We start from the raw sequence: 20425 nt of genomic DNA on the forward strand, positions 1-20425 counted from the left end.
GGAGACACTGAAGGAAAGGGAAGTCTGGAGCTCTGCAGTCCATGGGGTTGTAAAGAGTTGGACACGACTTAGTGACTAACAATATATGACTCAGGTCCCTTAAACTCAGACTTTTCTTTGCTTTTGGGACTCAAAGGAGAGATCTGCTGAAAAGGCTGAAACTACAACTACTTCTATCCTTATGAGTAACACATTATCTTTCATCTGTGACTCAATATTAGTAAGTCTTCGACTAGTATTTATGAAATTGCACTGTTAAATTGTAAGATTGCAAGGAAGGTAAAGTACAGACTCTTTTTATTGCTATCCATTTTGTCTATTTTATAAACTCATTTCTCTCATATATCTTTTGCAACAAAACTCTTTGAAACTGTTACCTATATTTATGATATCAAATTCCACTCATCTCTTTCTAATTGAATCACTCCATAGAAATCACTATTGAAATTGAACTTAAATTTGCTTAATACAATAGTCACTTCTTAAATTTCATCTTTCACTATTCATAACCAAAATTTAATACATTTGACCACACTTTTTATCCAGTTTCAAGGGCTTTCTTCACTCAGCTTCCAGATCAATACCATTATGATCTCTGTTCTTCCACTTTAAATGCCCATTTTCGGTATCCTTTGCAGACTTCTCACTTTTCTAAGATTCCATCTTTTACAATTAAATGGATTGGTCTTAAAACACTTCTCTTTTCTTTCAACATGCAATTCCTTTAATGCCTACCTCTGTTAGCATCAAGGTTTTAATTATTCATAGACACTGACAACCAGCATATTTTTATCTATAGACCAGATCTTTTCTTAAAACACACATTTACTTCCAACTGCTTGACACATTCACTTGGAAGCAAAATTGGCATATCAAATTTAACACCACTAAAACTATACTACTTGTTCTCCCCATAAGCCTGTTCCTTTTGTAGCATTTAATTCTGTATAATGTCAACCATATATTTTAAGTTGCTTAGGCCAAAAAACTTAAAATTTTCCTCAACATTTCTCTTTTTCTTTTGTAACAAATCTAATCTCTTCACAAATTCCTTTGTCTCTCAATTAAGTTATATGCTGCTACTGCTAAGTCACTTCAGTCGTGTCCGACTCTGTGCGACACCATAGACGGGAGCCCACCAGGCTCCCCCATCCCTGGGATTCTCCAGGCAAGAACACTGGAGTGGGTTGCCATTTCCTTCTCCAATGCATGAAAGTGAAAAGTGAAAGTGAAGTCACTTAGTTGTGTCCGACTCTTCGCGACCCCATGGACTGCAGCCTACCAGGCTCCTCCGTCCATGGCATTTTCCAGGCAAAAGTACTGGAGTGGGGTGCCATTGCCTTCTCCAAAGTTATATATAGACTATATATTCTCTTTCTACCTCCACCACCACACCTTGTCTAAATCATCATAATCTATCTAGATCAGTGCAGTAACATCCTAAAAGACTTCAATATGTCTCTTCTTATTTCTAAATATTATTCTCTTTAAAGTAGCCAGAATAACGACTATCCTATAAAATGAACATCTTTACTTCTGGGCTCAAAATTCTCTGTTAATTTCCAACTCCTACAAAGTTTAAAACATAATCCTGACAGTGACCAAGAAAACTCTTTACTTGATATATTATCTCCTTTATTCTCTGACTCACTCACTCTGCCCAACTTGTGTTGATTTCTTTGAAGTTCCTCAAACATTCCAGCTATATTCCATCTTCAAAATGCTTACACTTCCTCCAGATAGCCACAAAGCTTACTCCCTTACATCACTTATGATCATGGCGCAAATGTCACCTTTTCCCTTAAACTTGTAACTCCCTGAGCCCATGAAAATTCTATATCCCTGCACCCCTTTTTCTTCCTTAGTTATACATAATTTCACATGATTTATATTTTTACTTAAATATTAACAGCTACATGTAGGCTCTATAAGGAAATTATTTTCTCTTCAAAAACTCATTCTATAACCCAATGACAAGCCACTCCACTTCTTGCCTTCCTAGACTATTCCATGGACAGAGGATTCTGGCAGGCTACAGTTCATGGGGTTGCAAAGAGTTGGACATGATTGAGCATAAGAAACATTCTAGTCCTTAGAATATAATTGGTTCTCAGTAAATATTTTTTAAAGGAATGATGTACTTAATATAGACATACATAGATGCAATATCTCAGAAAGCCTCCCTTCTTTTATGGACTGTTCTGGAAATTAATAAACATTTTTCTTTTCTTCAAGTGAAAATTTTTGATTGGCATTACTTTCTGGATGCTATATAGTTAATGTCTATAAGTAGTTTATCAAATCTTGTCAACTTTCACTTGCTCATCCATCTATATTTTATGTAGAAAAAATGATTAATAATCTATATTTCTGCCCTCAAGGTTGTGGTCACTACTGGCAAGTGGCAAAATTTATTTATGCTAATATGTTTTTCATTATGTGAACCATCAGATGCTCTTTTTGAGAGTTTTCAAAATCCCTTTCTTATCCTCATTTTCCAAGTCTAACTTAATTATTCCTTCTTCCATATGCTTTTTTTTTTGAGAAATTTGAGGTTGTCAAAAATTTATGCAATTATTCATTGAGAAGAAGGGGATAATGTAGAGGGAGTGCTTTGAGCACAAGAAGAAATTTGATCAGATGAGGATTAAGTCTGAAGATTATTACGTGTTGAATGGTGTTTCTCAGAAAGACACATTAAAGTCCTATCTTGTAGTTTCTGTGAATGCAAATATATTTCAAAATAATGTTTCTGAAGATATAATCAAATTAAGACAAGGTCATTAGAGTGAGACTTAATCCAATACAAATGCAATTTAACACTCAAGTGACTGATGACTTATAAGAAGAGGAGACATAAATAAAGAATATTATATGAAGATGAGACAGAAATTAGAGTGATATATCTGCAAGCTAAAGAGAATCAAAGACTGGCAGCATCACCAGAAACTAAGAGAAGCATAGAACAGAATTTGAGACTTCAGAAGGTATCAACACGGGCAACAAATTGATTTCAGATGTCTGGGCTCCAAAACTGTGCGAAAGTTAATTTCTGTGGTTTTAAGATATTGTTTCATGGTATTTTTTTTTCTGTACATCTGAGGGTGTTTTATTTATTTAATAGATAATATAAAATTAGAGTATAGAAAGGCATTGAAAATAAAGGAAAAATGGCATAATTTCAATTATAGCACATCCTGAATATCACATCTTCTTGTTTATATAGACATCTCTATTTAATAGTTTACAGTGAGAAGAAAACTGATCTTTAAAAGTAAAACATTGCTAAGAAATGAACACAATTGCCATAAACTGAAGACATATCTCTCTACTAAAAGGAAATTACAGCATGAGCTTATTAAACAATTTAGGACAATACTGAACAGTAAATTTCAGCTAAATCTGTGAACAAATTAGATAAGTAAATGCAGCATAATTTCTGTATTATTTCAAATGTCTCATAATCCTGATAATTCAGTTCAGTTCGGTCACTCAGTCATGTCTGACTCTTTGATACCCCATGAATCTCAGCACACCGGGCCTCTCTGTCCATCACCAACTCCTGGAGTTCACCCAAAATCATGTGCATTGAGTTGGTGATTCCATCCAGCCATCTCATCCTCCGTTGTCCCCTTCTCCTCCTGCCCCTAATTTCTCCCAGCATCAGGGTCTTTTCCAATGAGTCGACTCTTTGCATGAGGTGATTTTTTTCTTTTAATGGAAGCCCTAGGAAACTAATATCACTGGCATGTTCAGAAGACAGTGAAGAAGCTCACTACGTAATATTGGACATAAGAGACTCCATGGAATAGATTGGATCAAGTAAGCTGTATCTTACTTGACACTAGTTCTCAAATCTCACCGGCAATTCCTTGGCTACCTGGTGTGGTCTCAGAGTAGTATGGCTACTTTACCTGTTTGTATTCTAAAGGCTAAAGCAATGGGCTTCTTGTGTGTTACAGTCATTGACAAACGAATCTTCATGGCGTCTCTTAAAGTTTGTCTTTAATTATAACCCTGGGGCTTTGAAATCCTGGAAAAGGGGAAATTTGAAATTCCCTTAGTAATAATGTAGATTAATGTATTTACAACATTGAACATTGCAGATTAAAGGCTTGAATTTGTATTTTAAGTTTAAACATTTTAAAATATGCTATAAAGTACATATTTCAGGTTGTCATCAAGATACATATTTGCTGCATATGTAAAATTATCTGTGTATTTAGAATGAATATAACTCCTATATTTTTTTCTCTCAGCTATCTAGATATTATGAGCAAGATTGTTCTTTCTGTATTACTTTGGTTTTTGCTTAAGTAACCTGTTTTGAATTTTAGTGCCTTTGAAACACATGGAATTTAGAAATCAAATATATATATTTAAGATCTCTTTGGGTTGTACACTGCTATTTAAACTTTAGTAACCCGAATTTTCTTGAGTTTTAATAACTTCTTATGTAAAAATGTGAAGAATAGTACCTAAAATTATTAAAAATGACTAGGCCAACCATATAAAAGTCATTATAATTAAACAAAAAATATCATTATAGTCTAAACATAAATAAGAGTCCCCAGCCCAGTGAATCTGCAAAAGACTTAATTATCTATTTTATAAAATTCTGGGAAAGGATTTTACTCCTTAAAAGTTTGAATGTTTGAGCAAAGTATTGCAAACCATCAATAGCTACCTACTGGGGTAATTATTTTCTTTTATTAAGCATCTCTAAATAAAATATTGATTAGGATCCTTCATTTATATGAAATTATATCCATGCCATTAATTTTTTTCTTAAAGTTTCTCTGTGTCTTATCCAAAGCATTTTAAAGCAATAGTTAAAAGTAAATCTGTGTATTTAAATTGTGTAGAATGACTATCAGGCCAGTAAAACTAGATTGTGAACAGTAAAATCTACTAAATTTTTCAAAAAAAAAAAAATTCCAAACAAAACAAAGAAAATAGAAGTGATTAAGTCATCTTTGAAGCACAGGACAAAGAAGAAGTAAAACTATAAATGTTGAAAGTGTCTCTGGCATTGCCACCTGAAGAATGTGTCTTCATTTAGAGGTAAATCTTTAGGTCCATACCTATATTGAAGTAGTTGTGAACTTTCTACTGTCTTTAGCTGGTACCAAACCTGAAATTAGAAAAGGCAATGGCAACCCACTCCAGTACTCTTGCCTGGAAAATGCCATGGAGGGAGGAGCCTGGTAGGCTGCAGTCCATGGAGTTGCTAAGACAGGACTGAGCGGCTTCACTTTCACTTTTCACTTTCATGCATTGGAGAAGGAAATGACGACCCACTCCAATGTTCTTGCCTGGAGAATCCCAGGGATGGGGGAGTCTGGTGGGCTGCCATCTATGGGGTCACACAGAGTTGGACACGACTGAAGAGACTTAGCAGCAGCAACAGCAGCAGCAAACCTGAAATAAGGACTTGTAAAGTGACATATTATGAGAATCTGGCAAGAGAGCAAGTGAAGTTTGCCAAGGATGCAGATGAAGCCAGGATAAAGTGAAAGTCAGGATAAATCTGATTTCATTGTGATTTTAGCAGGGAGAGTTTATGCTTTCATACTGTGGATGAAAACCCCTGGGATTTCTGCTCTCTACATTTGTGGGTAAAGGGGAGGTGGGCCAATGGCTCAAGGACAGTCCTCCAAAATGAGCCACAGGCATACACTAGTGAAAGCAAATTCACAGCTTAGTTAGAGGAAAGGGTCACAGAAACAGAAAAAAGTTGAACAGAGAGGGGAGCAGATAATCTCAGTTATCTGGGGAGCACTTATGTTACCAGTATCTCTTTTATTAACTTCTGCAGAAAAGTTGAATCCTCTGGGTTCTGTAGCAGTTTCAGATCCACCTCAATACATAAGCGCACTTCTGCAAAGCTCATTGACTTCACAATTATGTGTATATAATATAATCCAAAGGAGAGGATTATTTACAGTTTATTTGAAACCTGTTTAATTGAGAAAAGATTTTTAAATCCAAATGAAAATATGAGTATAATTCTATATAAAAATTCTTTGAGTAATCATTAAGCATATCTAGGAACAAAAGTACATGATTTTATGATTTTTAAATCATCCCTTTAATAAAAATATGCCTCTTTCTACAGGAAAGCACAATGCTCTATGAACAATTAATCAAGTTACATATTCTTAACTAGAAATGTAACATAATAGGAAGACCATTAGTTTTTAGCATATGAATAAGTAGCTCTGGGAACCTAAGAATATCTCAATTATCTCTCCTTGCCCTTTGTATCTCTTATCTGTAAAATGGGGGTAATAAGAACTGCCAGATGTATTTCACATAGCTGTACTTAACATACACATTAATGTAGAAACAGATCATTTTTAAAATAAAATAAATTATGAACCTTAAAGATGAACAATTATTATAAATAAGTTTGACAGAAGCATGTCTATGTGGGAATGATAGGCTTATATGCCTGATTGAATTCAAACAGAAAAGGATGTATTGATATTAATAAACTAGCAGGATATGATATTAATTGGATGCATGGATCAAATATCTGATTTTTTAATTACTGTGTATTCCAAAGTAATTAGACAATTTCATAAAGCTAAGATTAAACAATTCACTTTCTGATAATTATCTTTGTATTATTAAGTTCTGTTGTTCCATGTGAAATAAACCTGAAAATTGGCATCTATATTTACAACACAGCTGTGTTTCAATAAACCTATATTTGTACCTTTGCTCAATGGTTAATATTCTAGTAGCCGGAAATATTTGTGAAGACTAAGTACACAGTAGGCAGTGATTTCCTTTCAAGATACATTTAGAAATCACAGTCATATCTATGAAGATTCATCATTTTCTTTTTCCTTTTAGTAAGCATTACAGGAGTAAGTCTGCAGACAGCTACACCTATAACATCAACTTAAGCACTTCATCTTCTACAATATGGTATTGGAAGCAATACATTTTTCAATTTCTTTCAGGATAAAGTGATAAAAGTTCTATATTGGCCTTAAATTTAGCAGTTTCACTAAGTTGAATAATTTTTATCTTCAGTTTGCAGTTTCTTAGATACCTCTGGGTATTTTCTGGATTTATCTGTGTTGCCAGAAGTATTTATGCATTAAACTGGGACTGGAGACACTTTAACTAACTTGATCTTTATTACACCAGTACATGGGTTACTACTTGAAGATTAACAAGCCAGTGAAAGTGCTTTCTGGGGATAGTGAGTCCACTGTGTTGAGAGGGTCAAAAGCATTTTCTATTTCAAATTCTAAAGGTTAAGAAACAACTATAATGTGCTTCACATCTCTCTTCAACTACTGTTATAATTAATATATACCACTGGGACTGCGATACTTCCTATCATTGTTTAGTTTTATGCAATAATAAAAATTTTTAAAGTTCAGGTGCATGGGGATGATCCAGAGAGATGATATGGGGTGGGAGGTGGGAGGGGGATTCAGGATTGGGAACTTGTATACACCTGTGGTGGATTCATGTCAATGTATGGCAAAACCAATACAGTATTGTGAAGTAAAATAAAGTAAAAATAAAATTAAAAAAATAATAATAATAAAAAAATAAAAAGTACCATTAATAAATTAAAAAATAAATAAATAAAGTTCAGCCTTTAGCAAAATTCAATATTTTTTGATTGTCTATTGTCTGTGTTAAAAAAATATCCTTGGATTCTATCATAGTTTCAAAGCATCAGTCATTTATTTCAATGTGTTGAATGTAAGATATTTTACAGAGAAAAAAAATCAAGCTGTTTAAATTATTAAGATTGAGTAAGTAGACAGGAACTGCCTTTCAAGATCAATCTGTGGTGAGATATTATCATAAATTTAATTTTTCTTGTTTAAATGGCAATATGTATGTGAAACTGAAAATAAAGCATTTTGACTAATTGGCAATAAATGTAATGGATAATTAAAAATTATTCTTAAGATATGGCATGTTGTTTCTCACAGAAAAGAGCAGTTATAATATTTCTCTATTGTATATTCTAGTAGAATTTTACATATTCTAGGAGGAATCTAATATCTTCTTAATACAGGTACCTACACTATTATGACCAAGATTAAAACTGGAAATATAGATTTAATAGATTATGCATGCAATTTTAAAGTTGCACTATTATAGAGCAATATTAAAATATCAAACTTTTACAATCAAATTTAATTTTTGAAGTAAAATATTTGGCTATATTTTTACAATAAAAGAATTTACAGACAATTTTTGTTCCTAGATGTGGTTTTATATTATTATAACAAACTTTATGTATGACAATGTTTTTTTCCTTCACCTTATTTGATTTTCTAAATAAAAAATGCAATAAAACTTGAAATAATTTCTTGTCAAAACCATGAAATACATTACACATGTTTGCTTTTAAAAAATATCCCCCAAAATAAATATATATATATAAATAAATAAATGATATCCCATAAGTATTTAAGACTGTAAACTGTACTTTTCATTTTTTTTGCTATAAGATAGACTTCTATAACAAAACAAAATTTCATCCTTTTTTCCCAAAATTATTTATCTTCCTTTTCCCATTCAAAACTTTTCCTTTCCTTTGAGATGTTATTACTTTTGTTGGCCTTATTATTGAAAAAACAGAAGAATTTCTCATCTTTTTTTGCTTGCTTTCTTATTAGAATGTATTGCGATTTTTCAAATCCAACTGCTATTTTGCTGCCATTTTCAGAATTGGTTCTAATGCTGTATTTTCACATCTCTAAAAGTAAACTCAATATAATAAATCTGTTTATCATAATTTTTCTAAACTTTTCAATTAAATATATTGTCACACTTTGTAAAACCACAAATATATTAAAAATAATAGAATGGCAAAAATATACAATGTTAATTATAACCAAATAACACTGCAATTCATCCAAATATATTTTTCTTAAAAAGTTTTCATAAAGAATATTGCCAAGAATAATCATTTCACTATAATGATAAGATTCAGTTCAGTTCAGTTGCTCAGTCGTGTCCGACTCTTTGCGACTCCATGAATCGCAGCTCACCAGGACTCCCTGTCCATCACCAACTCCCGGAGTTCACTCAGACTCAAATCCATCGAGTCAGTGATGCCATCTCATCCTCTGTCGTCCCCTTCTCCTCCTGCCCCCAATCCCTCCCAGCATCAGAGTCTTTTCCAATGAGTCAACTCTTCGCATGAGGTGGACAAAGTATTAGAGTTTCAGCTTTAGCATCAGTCCTTCCAAAGGACACCCAGGACTGATCTCCTTTAGAATGGAGTGATTGTATTTCCTTGCAGTCCAAGGGAATCTCAAGAATCTTCTCCAACAAGACAGTTCAAAAGCATCAATTCTTCAGCGCTCTGCCTTCTTCACAGTTCAGCTCTCACATCCATACATGACCACAGGAAAAGCCATAGACTTGACTAAAGGGACCTTAGTCGGCAAAGTAATGTCTCTGCTTTTGAATATGCTATAGAGGTTGGTCATAACTTTTCTTCCAAGGAGTAAGTGTCTTTTAATTTCATGGCTGCAATCACTATCTGCAGTGATTTTGGAGCCCCCCAAAATAAAGTCTGACACTGTTTCCACATCTATTTCCCATGAAGTAATGGGGCCAGATACCATGATCTTTGTTTTCTGAATGTTGAGCTTTAAGCCAACTTTTTCACTGTTCACTTTCACTTTGATTGAGAGGCTTTTGAGTTCCTCTTCACTTTCTGCCACAAGGGTGGTGTCATCTGCATATCTGAGGTTATTGATATTTCTCCTGGCAATCTTGATTCCAGCTTGTTTTTCTTTCATTCCAGTGTTTCTCATGATGTACTCTGCATCTAAGTTAAATAAGCAGGGTGACAATATACAGCCTTGATGTGATTAATCAAATGTAAATAATAATAAGAAAGGAAATGATAGAGATGAACCTAGAAAGTGATAAAATTTAGAACATTCACAATAAGGACCAATAAATCCAAAAGTTCTTTTCTTTGAAAAGATAACGCATGTACACCCGTGGTGGATTCATGTCAATGTATGGCAAAACCAATACAGTATTGTAAAGTAAAATATAGTAAAAATAAAAATTTAAAAAAAAAGATAAGTAAAATTCTTAAATGTCTATTCAGACTAATCAGGAAAGAAAAAGACAGAATATGAATTACCAGTATCAAAAAGACAAGAGGCTATATTACTACATATGTTTAAAATATTAAAATTCTAATAAGAAAATATTAACAGCCTATTAGGCTAAGTTTGTGAAATATACTAATTTCTACACACACAACAGTAAGTTAAGTAAATTTTGTGAAATATACTAATTTCTTGAAACACAATAGTACTTAAAATCACTCAAGAAAAAAAGTGATAGCCTAAATAGACCTATAGCCATTAAGGAATGGAGAAAGCAATGGCAACCCACTGCAGTACTCTTGCCTGGAAAATCCCATGGATGGAGGAACCTGGTAAGCTGCAGTCCACGGGGTTGCTAAGAGTCTGGCACAACTGAGCGACTTTCCTTTTACTTTTCACTTTCATGCATGGGAGAAGGAAATGGCAACTCACTCCAGTGTTCTTGCCTGGAGAATCCCAGGGACAGAAGCCTAGTGGTCTTCTGTCTATTGGGTCACACAGAGTCAGACACAACTGAAGAGACTTAGCAGTAGCAGCAGCATTAAGGAATATGAATTTATAATTACAAAAATCTTTCAACAAAGAAAGATCCAAGCCCAGATGATAGTAAATTCTACCAAACATTTAAGAAAAATCAGTATCAATTTTACATAAATACTTGCAATTTAATAAGTGGATTATCTCCACCTTATGCCATTAGGCCAACATTATGCAAACAACAAACCTTGAAAAAGATAGTAGTGAAAGATTTTTAGGTGTTCTGATGACCCCACTCTCTGTGTGCTTATATTTTATATTATCAATCCCTTAGTCATGTATATGGAAAAGGCCAATAACTTGCTTCTGAAAAATAGAACAAGACAAAGGCAATGGGAAACCAATCTTGTGGCTATATTATGTTTTATATAAAACTGTCTTAGTAGTTTTGATCTTTATCCATCACCCAGTTCCAAAGCCACCTTTTTAGATATCTACTAAAGTAATGTTCTATTTCTGGGTACCAAATTCTATTTTGACTAGTTCCAGCAGCTATAATAAAGTAGCATAAACTGGATGGCTTACAAATAGAAAGTTATTTCTCACAGGTCTGGAAGCTAGAAGACCAAAAACAGAGTGCCAGCATGGTCGGTTCTGCTGAGGTTCCTGTTCTGGTTTGCAGACTATATTCTATGTCTTTTTGTAGCCTCATATGGCAGAAAGTGGTGGAGAGAGCCCACCTGTGTTTCTTTCTTAAAGGCACAAGTCTCATTAATGAGAATTTCACTCTTATGACCTAATTATCTTTCAAAGGCCCACCTCCTAACGCCATCACATTAGGGTTAAGATATCAATGTGAATTTTGGAGAAACGTTTAGTTAATTGCTGCCATATTGATTACTGGGAGTTGAAGGCAGTTAAGAGAGAGCAAATGCTGAAGAGCACTATGCCCTCTTCTTTCTGTCTAAAAGCATATTATAATGTTAATGAGAGAAGAGTTTCCATCCCTGTATTAGGAAGAGAAAAACATCCTTATTACCTGAGACTGGGAGTCAACATTGAAACAGACCTATACAAATAAATCTAATGAAGTAACTCCTATCTTCCATTAGTTTCTCTTATACATTTCCTAGTCATGGTTCTAAAATGTATTACTTTCAGTTCAATTCTCTTTTCTTATCAAATGACAAATTACTATTATTTGTTTTAAAAGATAAATAAGCTTTTGAAGCTACTGTCTTCTTCATATATTTATTTTTCTTTTGAAGGTTTCTATGTACACAGAAGAATATTTAAATGTGCATGCTTTTCTCCTTTTTCTCCTGTTAATTTGTTTCATGTCAGTTTAGTTCATAGGACTAGCCACAGAACCTAACAGAGGAGAAAACTTTTTTTTTTTTCCCTATACTTGGAATTTCTTGTTTTCTTGACCTTCATTTGGAGCTTTCCTTGTGGCACAGATGGTAAAGAATCTGCCTGCAATGTGGGAGACCTGGGTTTAATCCCTGTGTTTAATCCCTGGGTTGGAAATATTCTCTGGAGAAAGCAAAGGCTACCCACTCCAGTATTCTGGCCTGGATAATTCCATGAAATGTAAAGTCCGCGAGGTTGCAAAGAGTTGGACATGACTGAGTGACTTTCACTCACTTGCTTTCATTTGGAGAAAAATCAGTTAGCCTCATATTTCTGCCTTGTCTGCAAAAAGAGACATCTGAGTAGATGAGAAAGAAGAAAGTGGATATCCCATTGGTTATTTAATAAGCAACCATATTCTTACCACAATCCTAAAGGAAATCAATCCTGAATATTCACTGGAAGGACTGATGCTGCAGCTGAAACTCCAATAGTTTGACCACTTGATATGAAGAACTGACTCCATGGAAAAGACTCCGATGCTGGGAAATATGGAAGACAGGGAAGGAGGGGATAACAGAGGATGATATGGTTGGATGGTATCACAGACTCAATGGACATGAGTTTGAGAAAACTCCGAGAGATAGAGAAGGACAGGGAAACCTGGTGTACTGCAGTCCACGGGGTTACAAAGAGTCTGACATGACTGAACAACTGAACAACAACAACAAAGTTTTCCAAAGTCCTTATCATCTTTACTTTCTTCTCCACTTTTCTTTTTTCAAATTTATAAAGCAAATAAAACATATTAAGAAGATATATTTTATGGTACTAGCATTAATCATTCATGAAATACTATGTTCCAATGTTTTTATTTAAAGTGAAGCCTCTCAATCGTGTCCAACTCTTTGTGACCCTATGGACTGTACGAGGCTTCTCTGTCCATGGGATTTTCCAGGCAAGAGTATCAGAGTGGGTTGCCATTTCCAAAACTCCTAATTTAAATGAGATAGAGCCTTTAGGAGGAATGATTTTTTAGTATTTATCTCTTTTTACAAGCACTGAATGTATGTAAAAATATTTGTGTATTTGACAGGGACGGAAGAAAGGAATGAATGTTGTACACTTTGAAAAAAGTGAAGAAAAATGCAGTGTAGTTTTAGGAAAGCAAGAGTGGAAAATAAAGCAGGCATCTGATCCTTGGGGCTGAAAAAAAAAAAAAAAAGCTATGTCCTACTTTGTTAAAATAATCACAGAAATGGCATATACTTGAAGCTACTTCCGAATATATTATTTGTGATTTTCAGAAATAGGCCCTAAGATCACCCCATGATGATCAGGAACAATGTCCAATAATTCCACGTCTATTCCAGATCCCACCTTATAGGGAATTGATTCATGTCCTGAAGACAGCCCTTCATAGAAACTCTTCCCCACCAGCAGTAAAATTCCTTTTATTAATACATTTTGGCAATAGCAAGCAGGATCTTGATCTCCCAAGACAGGAATGGGAATTCATTTCCCACTGGATATATCATTACACACAGAGCCATTGAAGCGTCAGGCAGTTGTATTTGTCAAGATGATCTGATTATCAATTATTATATAATGTCTGTGGGAAAATGCATTTCCTGTTTTAAATAATATCCTTAAATATTTTAAAGCATCACAGCTGTCTTCCCCCCTCCCCCTTTGGAGACTGCTTATACTTTATTCCAAAAACATGGACTTCAAATAACCTTTTGGAAAAGGTTGTTACATTTTTTGTGCCTCTGTTTTTCATTGCTAAAGTTATGTTGAGATTTGTCTCTCTGCTTTGCCTTCATCTTGGTTGGCAGGTGCGCAAGATATCCAGTAAATGTGTTTTAGTGAATTACTTTTCCTTCCCCTACATTTCTCTCTGCTACTGCCTGGATGCCCACAACACCCTGGTATGCTTTACTGTAAGAACAGGTGAAACTATATATGTTCATGGTGTTTGAGACAAGGGATTCACTTGATTCATACAGTTAACTGGTTCTTGCAGCTCCTCTCTGTGGCTAGATTGAATGCATCATGTTTTCAAGTGCTGACTTAGCAAATTTAGAAGTTTAGACTATTCTTTAAAAGGATACTAAGATATACAGAAAATCTTTTAGGCTTTTTAAAGATAATCTCCATTGCCCTGACCAACTTTACTTAATCTTCCGAATACTGAAGACAAAATAGCTTCCTACTTGAAGTATTTATCTGTGAATTACACATATAAGAAGACACCTAACTTAATGAAATTACTGAAGTAGACAATTTAAGGCAGAAACACTCAAATATTGAAGTTTTTAGGTCTTCAGAGACAGGTAAAACTCATGGATTAATAGGCAATCTTAAATTAAGAATGATGGTAAGTAATGTTCTATTTATATTATGTATATGAAACATGCATGTATTAAAAATATGTTACAGTGAACGGTGTACATAAATTGGTGTGTCTTATGCAGTAACTTTGCTTTTCAGTGACTCATAATGCTTCAACTTATACATTTAAAATATTTTGTAAAGTAAAATAAAGTAAAAATAAAAATTTAAAAAACAAAAATAAATAAATAAATAAAATAAATGTAAATAAATAAAATAAAACATTTAATGTTAAAAGGGCTTTATTTGAAGAGATGAAAAAATAATTCAACTCTATTGTATCTCATATCATTAAATGGAGATGAATAAAATTAAAATAACTTCATCTAGTTTGATTATTGAGGTTAATTCCACAAGCCTGTACTTTGTGTAAATCCTCTAAGAAATAGCAACAGCCAACATTAAGGTAAAGTATATGAAAGTGTATCTGGTCACATTTTATGGAGATGAAAATTTTTCAGAGAAATAGAGAATGTATTTAGCATCTTCTGCTTAATATCAATGTCTAGCAGGTGTTGAAAGCAAAACACAAATTATGTATACTATATGCAATTCCAAAATAGAACAAGGAGTTGATAAAATAAGACTGAGGGAAAGATACAGTTTTACCTTACATTTTAAAACTGTATTTTCTGTTTCAGAGTAGAGAGTTTCTCTAATAAAGGAAATATTTTAGACCTAGGACAAAGTGGTAGTTGTACTGAATATCAAACCTAAATATTTCAATGATCAGCTCTGTGATCTTGAGCAAATCATTAAGCCTATGCTCCAATATATGCAAAAATTTTTCTTTACTGACATTTTGATACTTTTTTTCAAAAATCATAAAATATATACTCTATAACTGCTTCCTTATTATTGATTTATCTTTTACCACTAACTGGTTATTCAAAGTTTTCAATGTGACACAATGCATACGAATTACTAGGTGGTCTGAAGAAAAAGAAGCATTAGGCATTCTGCTCTTTGACGCTACAGTCATATTTTATATATAGCAAATCTTCAACAAATGTCAGAAGCTATATTCTGCCTGGTGGTATACTATTTGACTGAGCATGAGACTAGGAAAAGCAGACTTATCGTGGGATAAGGATAATCTCAGTTGATGTTCTAGTCTCTCACTAGTAATTTCATAGTCTCAATATAGGTGATTCTTCAACCAATAAATAAAAATATGAATAATTGCTATTGCTTATGTACAAAGTGTTTCAGTTCAGTCGCTCAGTCGTGTCTGACTCTTTGTGACCCCATGAATTGCAGCACGCCAGGCCTCCCTGTCCATCACCAACTCCTGGAGTTCACTCAGACTCACTTCCATCGAGTCAGTGATGCCATCCAGCCATCTTATCCTGGGTCGTCCCCTTCTCCTCCTGCCCACAATCTCTCCCAGCATCAGCGTCTTTCCAATGAATCAACTCTTCACATGAGTTGGCAAAAGTACTGGAATTTCAGCTTTAGCATCATTCCTTCCAAAGAAATCCCAGGGCTTATCTCCTTCAGAATGGACTGGTTGGATCTTCCTCACAGTCCAAGGGACTCTCAAGAGTCTTCTCCAACACCACAGTTCAAAAGCATCGTATTTCACTAATATATGGCTCTCAATTCCTTATTTCTTTAAAACAGTGTCAAATAGGGAAACACAGTGTTTAAATTAGGACCATGTCATTCTTTAAGAGTTTATTTACTAATTTTACATATAATTCATACTCAATAAGTTTTATTAAATGGAAAATATTTCAGCTTTTATTTTAAAGGTAGAAAGCTTGATAGAGGCTGTGGCATATAGTATTAACATGTAATAATTTTGAAAACATTACATCGGGAATTTCCTCTTGGTCCAGTGGTTAGGTCTATGTGCTTCCAATGTGGGGGAACTGGGTTTGATCTCTGGTAAGGAATTTAAGATCACACAAGCCATATGACCCCCTGAAAAGTAAAATAAATAAAATAGTACCAAAACTGTGAATTTCTTTTTATTAATACTAAAATTCAATACAATGACTTTTTATTTGGATGTTTTTATGGGCCATGCTTATCAACTCAATTTCTTCAGGACAATGGATTTTCAAACTTTCAACAGCACATATTTATGAAAGTATGTCTTAAAATGAAATATAATAGAATAATATATTTTAAAGAATATTTTATTTTGTTTGTATAATTGCAGCATGCCAGGCCTCCCTGTCCATTACCAACTCCCAATGCAAAGAAATAGAGGAAAACAACAGAATGGGAAAAACAAGATATCTCTTCAAGAAAATTAAAGTTACCAAGGGAACATTTCATGCAAAGATGAGCTTGATAAAGGACAGAAATTGTATGGACCTGACAGAAGAGGAAGATATTAAGAAGAAGTGGCAAGAATACACAGAAGAACTCTACAAAAAAGATCTTCACAACCAAGATAATCACGATGGTATGATCACTTACCTAGAGCCAGACATCCTGGAATGTGAATTCAAGTGGGCCTTAGAAAGCATCACTACAATCAAAGGTAATGGAGGTGATGGAATTTCAGATGAGTTATTTCAAATCCTGCAAGATGATGATGTGAAAGGGCTGCACTCAATATGCCAGCAAATTTGGAAAACTCAGCAGGGGCCACAGGACTGGAAAAGGTCAGTTTATATTCCAATCCCAAAGAAAGGCAATGCCAAACAATGCTCAAACTACCGCACAATTGCACTCATCTCACATGCTAGTAAAGTAATGCTCAAAATTCTTCAAGCCAGGCTTCAGTAATACAAGAACTGTGAACTGCCAGATGTTCAAGCTCGTTTTAGAAAAGGCAGAAGAACCAGTAATCAAATTGCCAACATGCACTGGATCATCAAAAAAGCAAGAGAGTTCCAGAAAACATCTATTTCTGCCTTATTGACTGTGCAAAAGCCTTTGACTGTGTGGATCACAGCAAACTGTGGAAAATTCTGAAAGAGATGGGAATACCAGACCACCTGACCTGCGTCTTGAGAAACCAGTTTGCAGGTTAGGAAGCTACAGTTAGAACTGGCCATGGAGCAGCAGATTGGTTCCAAATAGTGAAAGGAGTATGTCAAGGCTGTATAGTGTCACCCTGCTTATGCAACTTATATGCAGAGTACATCATGAGAAATGCTGGGCTGGAAAAAGCACAAGCTGGAATCAAGACTGCTGGGAGAAATATCAATAACCTCAGATATGCAGATGACACCCCCCTTATGGTAGAAAATGAAGGGGAATGAAAAAGCCTCTTGATTGCTGGAGTCCAGTCCCCACAGGATCCAGGGGAACCTGAAGGAAAAACGGCATCAGTGGATGATTTAGAGAGACATAAGGAAAGGATGTTGTAGATAAGAAAATAGAAGACAGAAAGAGGCTGATATTCCTTGGTTTACATAGAAAGCCAATCAAACTTCGAGACAAGAAGTTTGCCCTGTTCACGGAGGCCACAGGTTCCTTCCTGGTCTCTCGAGGGAGTGAAGACGCAGAACGTCTTCCCATTCAGATCTTAGAAACCCAGGCAGATAAGTGAATGCAGGGAACCTCTATGCTCCAAGGGATCAGCCTGAAAAGGAAAGTAAGAGAAAAAAAAAAAGAGAGAGAGAGAGAGAAAAAAAGAATAACACGGGGTGACCAAGCTTCTTCCAGGGAGGCCCCATAGCTTTATTTTTAAAAGGTATTTTTATACCTTGTCTTATACATAGAGGGAAATGAAAGATGCAAAGTCATACAGAGTCAGCCCAAACATTACATCTGTTTTGTCTTTATCAAAACCAGGATTTTTTCTGCAAATCTTTCCCATAAACAATAATGTGTACATTATCTTCTGGCCTTGGAGGCCTGTGGACATTTTATGACCCTCTTTTGAAAAAGGCTGTTCAACCAGAAAACTAATTTTTCCTTGAAATGTTTTTTCTTATATTTCTAATCTATGTCAGCCTCAGAAAGTATTAAACAAGTTACATTTCTCACGGAAATCTGTATGCAGGTCAGGAAACAACCATTAGAACTGGACATGGAACAACAGAGTGGTTCCAAATAGGAAAAGGAGTACGTCAAGGCTGTATATTGTCACCCTGCTTATTCAGCTTATATGCAGAGTACATCATGAGAAACGCTGGACTGGAAGAAACACAAGCTGGAATCAAGATAGCCAGGAGAAATATCAATAATCTCAGATATGCAGATGACACCACCCTTATGGCAGAAAGTGAAGAGGAGCTAAAAGCCTCTTGATGAAAGTGAAAGAGGAGAGTGAAAAAGTTTGCTTAACACCAATACAGTATACTAACACATATATATGGAATTTAGGAAGATGGCAATGACGACCCTGTATGCAAGACAGGGAAAGAGACACAGATGTGTATAACGGACTTTTGGACTCAGAGGGAGAGGGAGAGGGAGAGGGTGGGATGATTTGGGAGAATGACATTCTAACATGTATACTATCATGTGAATTGAATCGCCAGTCTATGTCTGACGCAGGATGCAGCATGCTTGGGGCTGGTGCATGGGGATGACCCAGAGGGATGTTGTGGGGAGGGAGGTGGGAGGGGGGTTCATGTTTGGGAATGCATGTAAGAATTAAAGATTTTAAAATTTAAAAAATAAAAAACTAAAAAAAAAAAAAAACCCTCAACATTCAGAAAACGAAGATCATGGCATCTGGTCCCATCACTTCATGGTAAATACATGGAGAAATAGTAGAAACAGTTTCAGACTTTATTTTTTGGGCTCCAAAATCACTACAGATGGTGACTGCAGCCACGAAATTAAAAGACACTTACTCCTTGGAAGAAAAGTTATGACCAACCTAGATAGCATATTCAAAAGCAGAGACATTACTTTGCCAGCTAAGGTCCACCTAGTCAAGGCTATGGTTTTCCAGTGGTCATGTATGGATGTGAGAGTTGGACTGTGAAGAAGGCTGAGCACCGAAGAATTGATGCGTTTGAACTGTGGTGTTGGGGAAGACTCTTGAGATTCCCCTGGACTGCAAGGAGATCCAACCAGTCCATTCTGAAGGAGATCAGCCCTGGGATTTCTGTGGAAGGAATGATGCTAAAGCTCAAGCTCCAGTACTTTGGACACCTCATGCGAAGGGTTGACTCATTGGAAAGATGCTGATGCTGGGAGAGATTGTGGGCAGGAGGAGAAGGGGACGACCCAGGATGAAATGGCTGGATGGCATCACTGACTCGATGGACTTGAGTCTGAGTGAACTCCGGGAGATGGTGATGGACAGGGAGGCCTGGCATGCTGCGATTCATGGGGTCACAAAGAGTCGGACACGACTGAGTGACTGAACTGAACTGAACTGAAAGGTGCAGTGAGTTACAAGAAAGAACCAATTAACTCAAAAATCTGACGTGGTTAATTTCAAGTCTACACTTATTTTTCTTACTTTTCAACTATGTTAACTAATGCATTCCCAGGTGCACAGTGGATAAGAGATATGGATACTTAGCAACAAGCATTGGCCCAATAATGAAATCCTATACCAGCACTACTCTAATAACTTTTAACTCTTTAAAGGCTCTATGTTTTAGGCTTCCCATGCCTCTCATAGTTGGGAGACTGTAAATAATCATATGCATAGCTGCAAGATTCTGGATATACGTGCCAAGCAAACTAGAATGCTAACAGAGGGGGTTTGATTTGAAATATTCCTCTCATGTCCAAGAGACTTATAAGCTATAAACCTAAGTTAATTTTCTCCAGAGAAAAGTGGTCAGGAATAGACCCCTGTTAATGTCAGAGGAGTTGGTGAAAGTCATGAAATAGTAAAACAGACAGATTCTGGTTTCGGGGTAGATGCTCGAGAAAGCCTAGGGAGCCCCTTGAGTTCTGGAGCCTTGTTTAAGAGTTCTCTTCCACATGACCTTTTTCATGGGTGGGATCTCCCGTGGTGGCTCCCAGCACTTGATGAAAGTGAAAGAGCAGAGCGAAAAAGTTGGCTGAAAGGTCTCCATTCAAAAAACGAAGGTCATGGCATCTGGTCACATCCATTTCATGGGAAATGGATGGGGAAAGCGTGGAAACAGTGTCAGACTTTATCTTTTTAGGCTACAAAATCACTGCAGATGGTGACTGCAGCCATGAAA

This window comes from Ovis aries, chromosome 10 (genome assembly GCF_016772045.2).
Source record: "Ovis aries strain OAR_USU_Benz2616 breed Rambouillet chromosome 10, ARS-UI_Ramb_v3.0, whole genome shotgun sequence".
NCBI classification, from domain to species: Eukaryota; Metazoa; Chordata; class Mammalia; order Artiodactyla; family Bovidae; genus Ovis; species Ovis aries.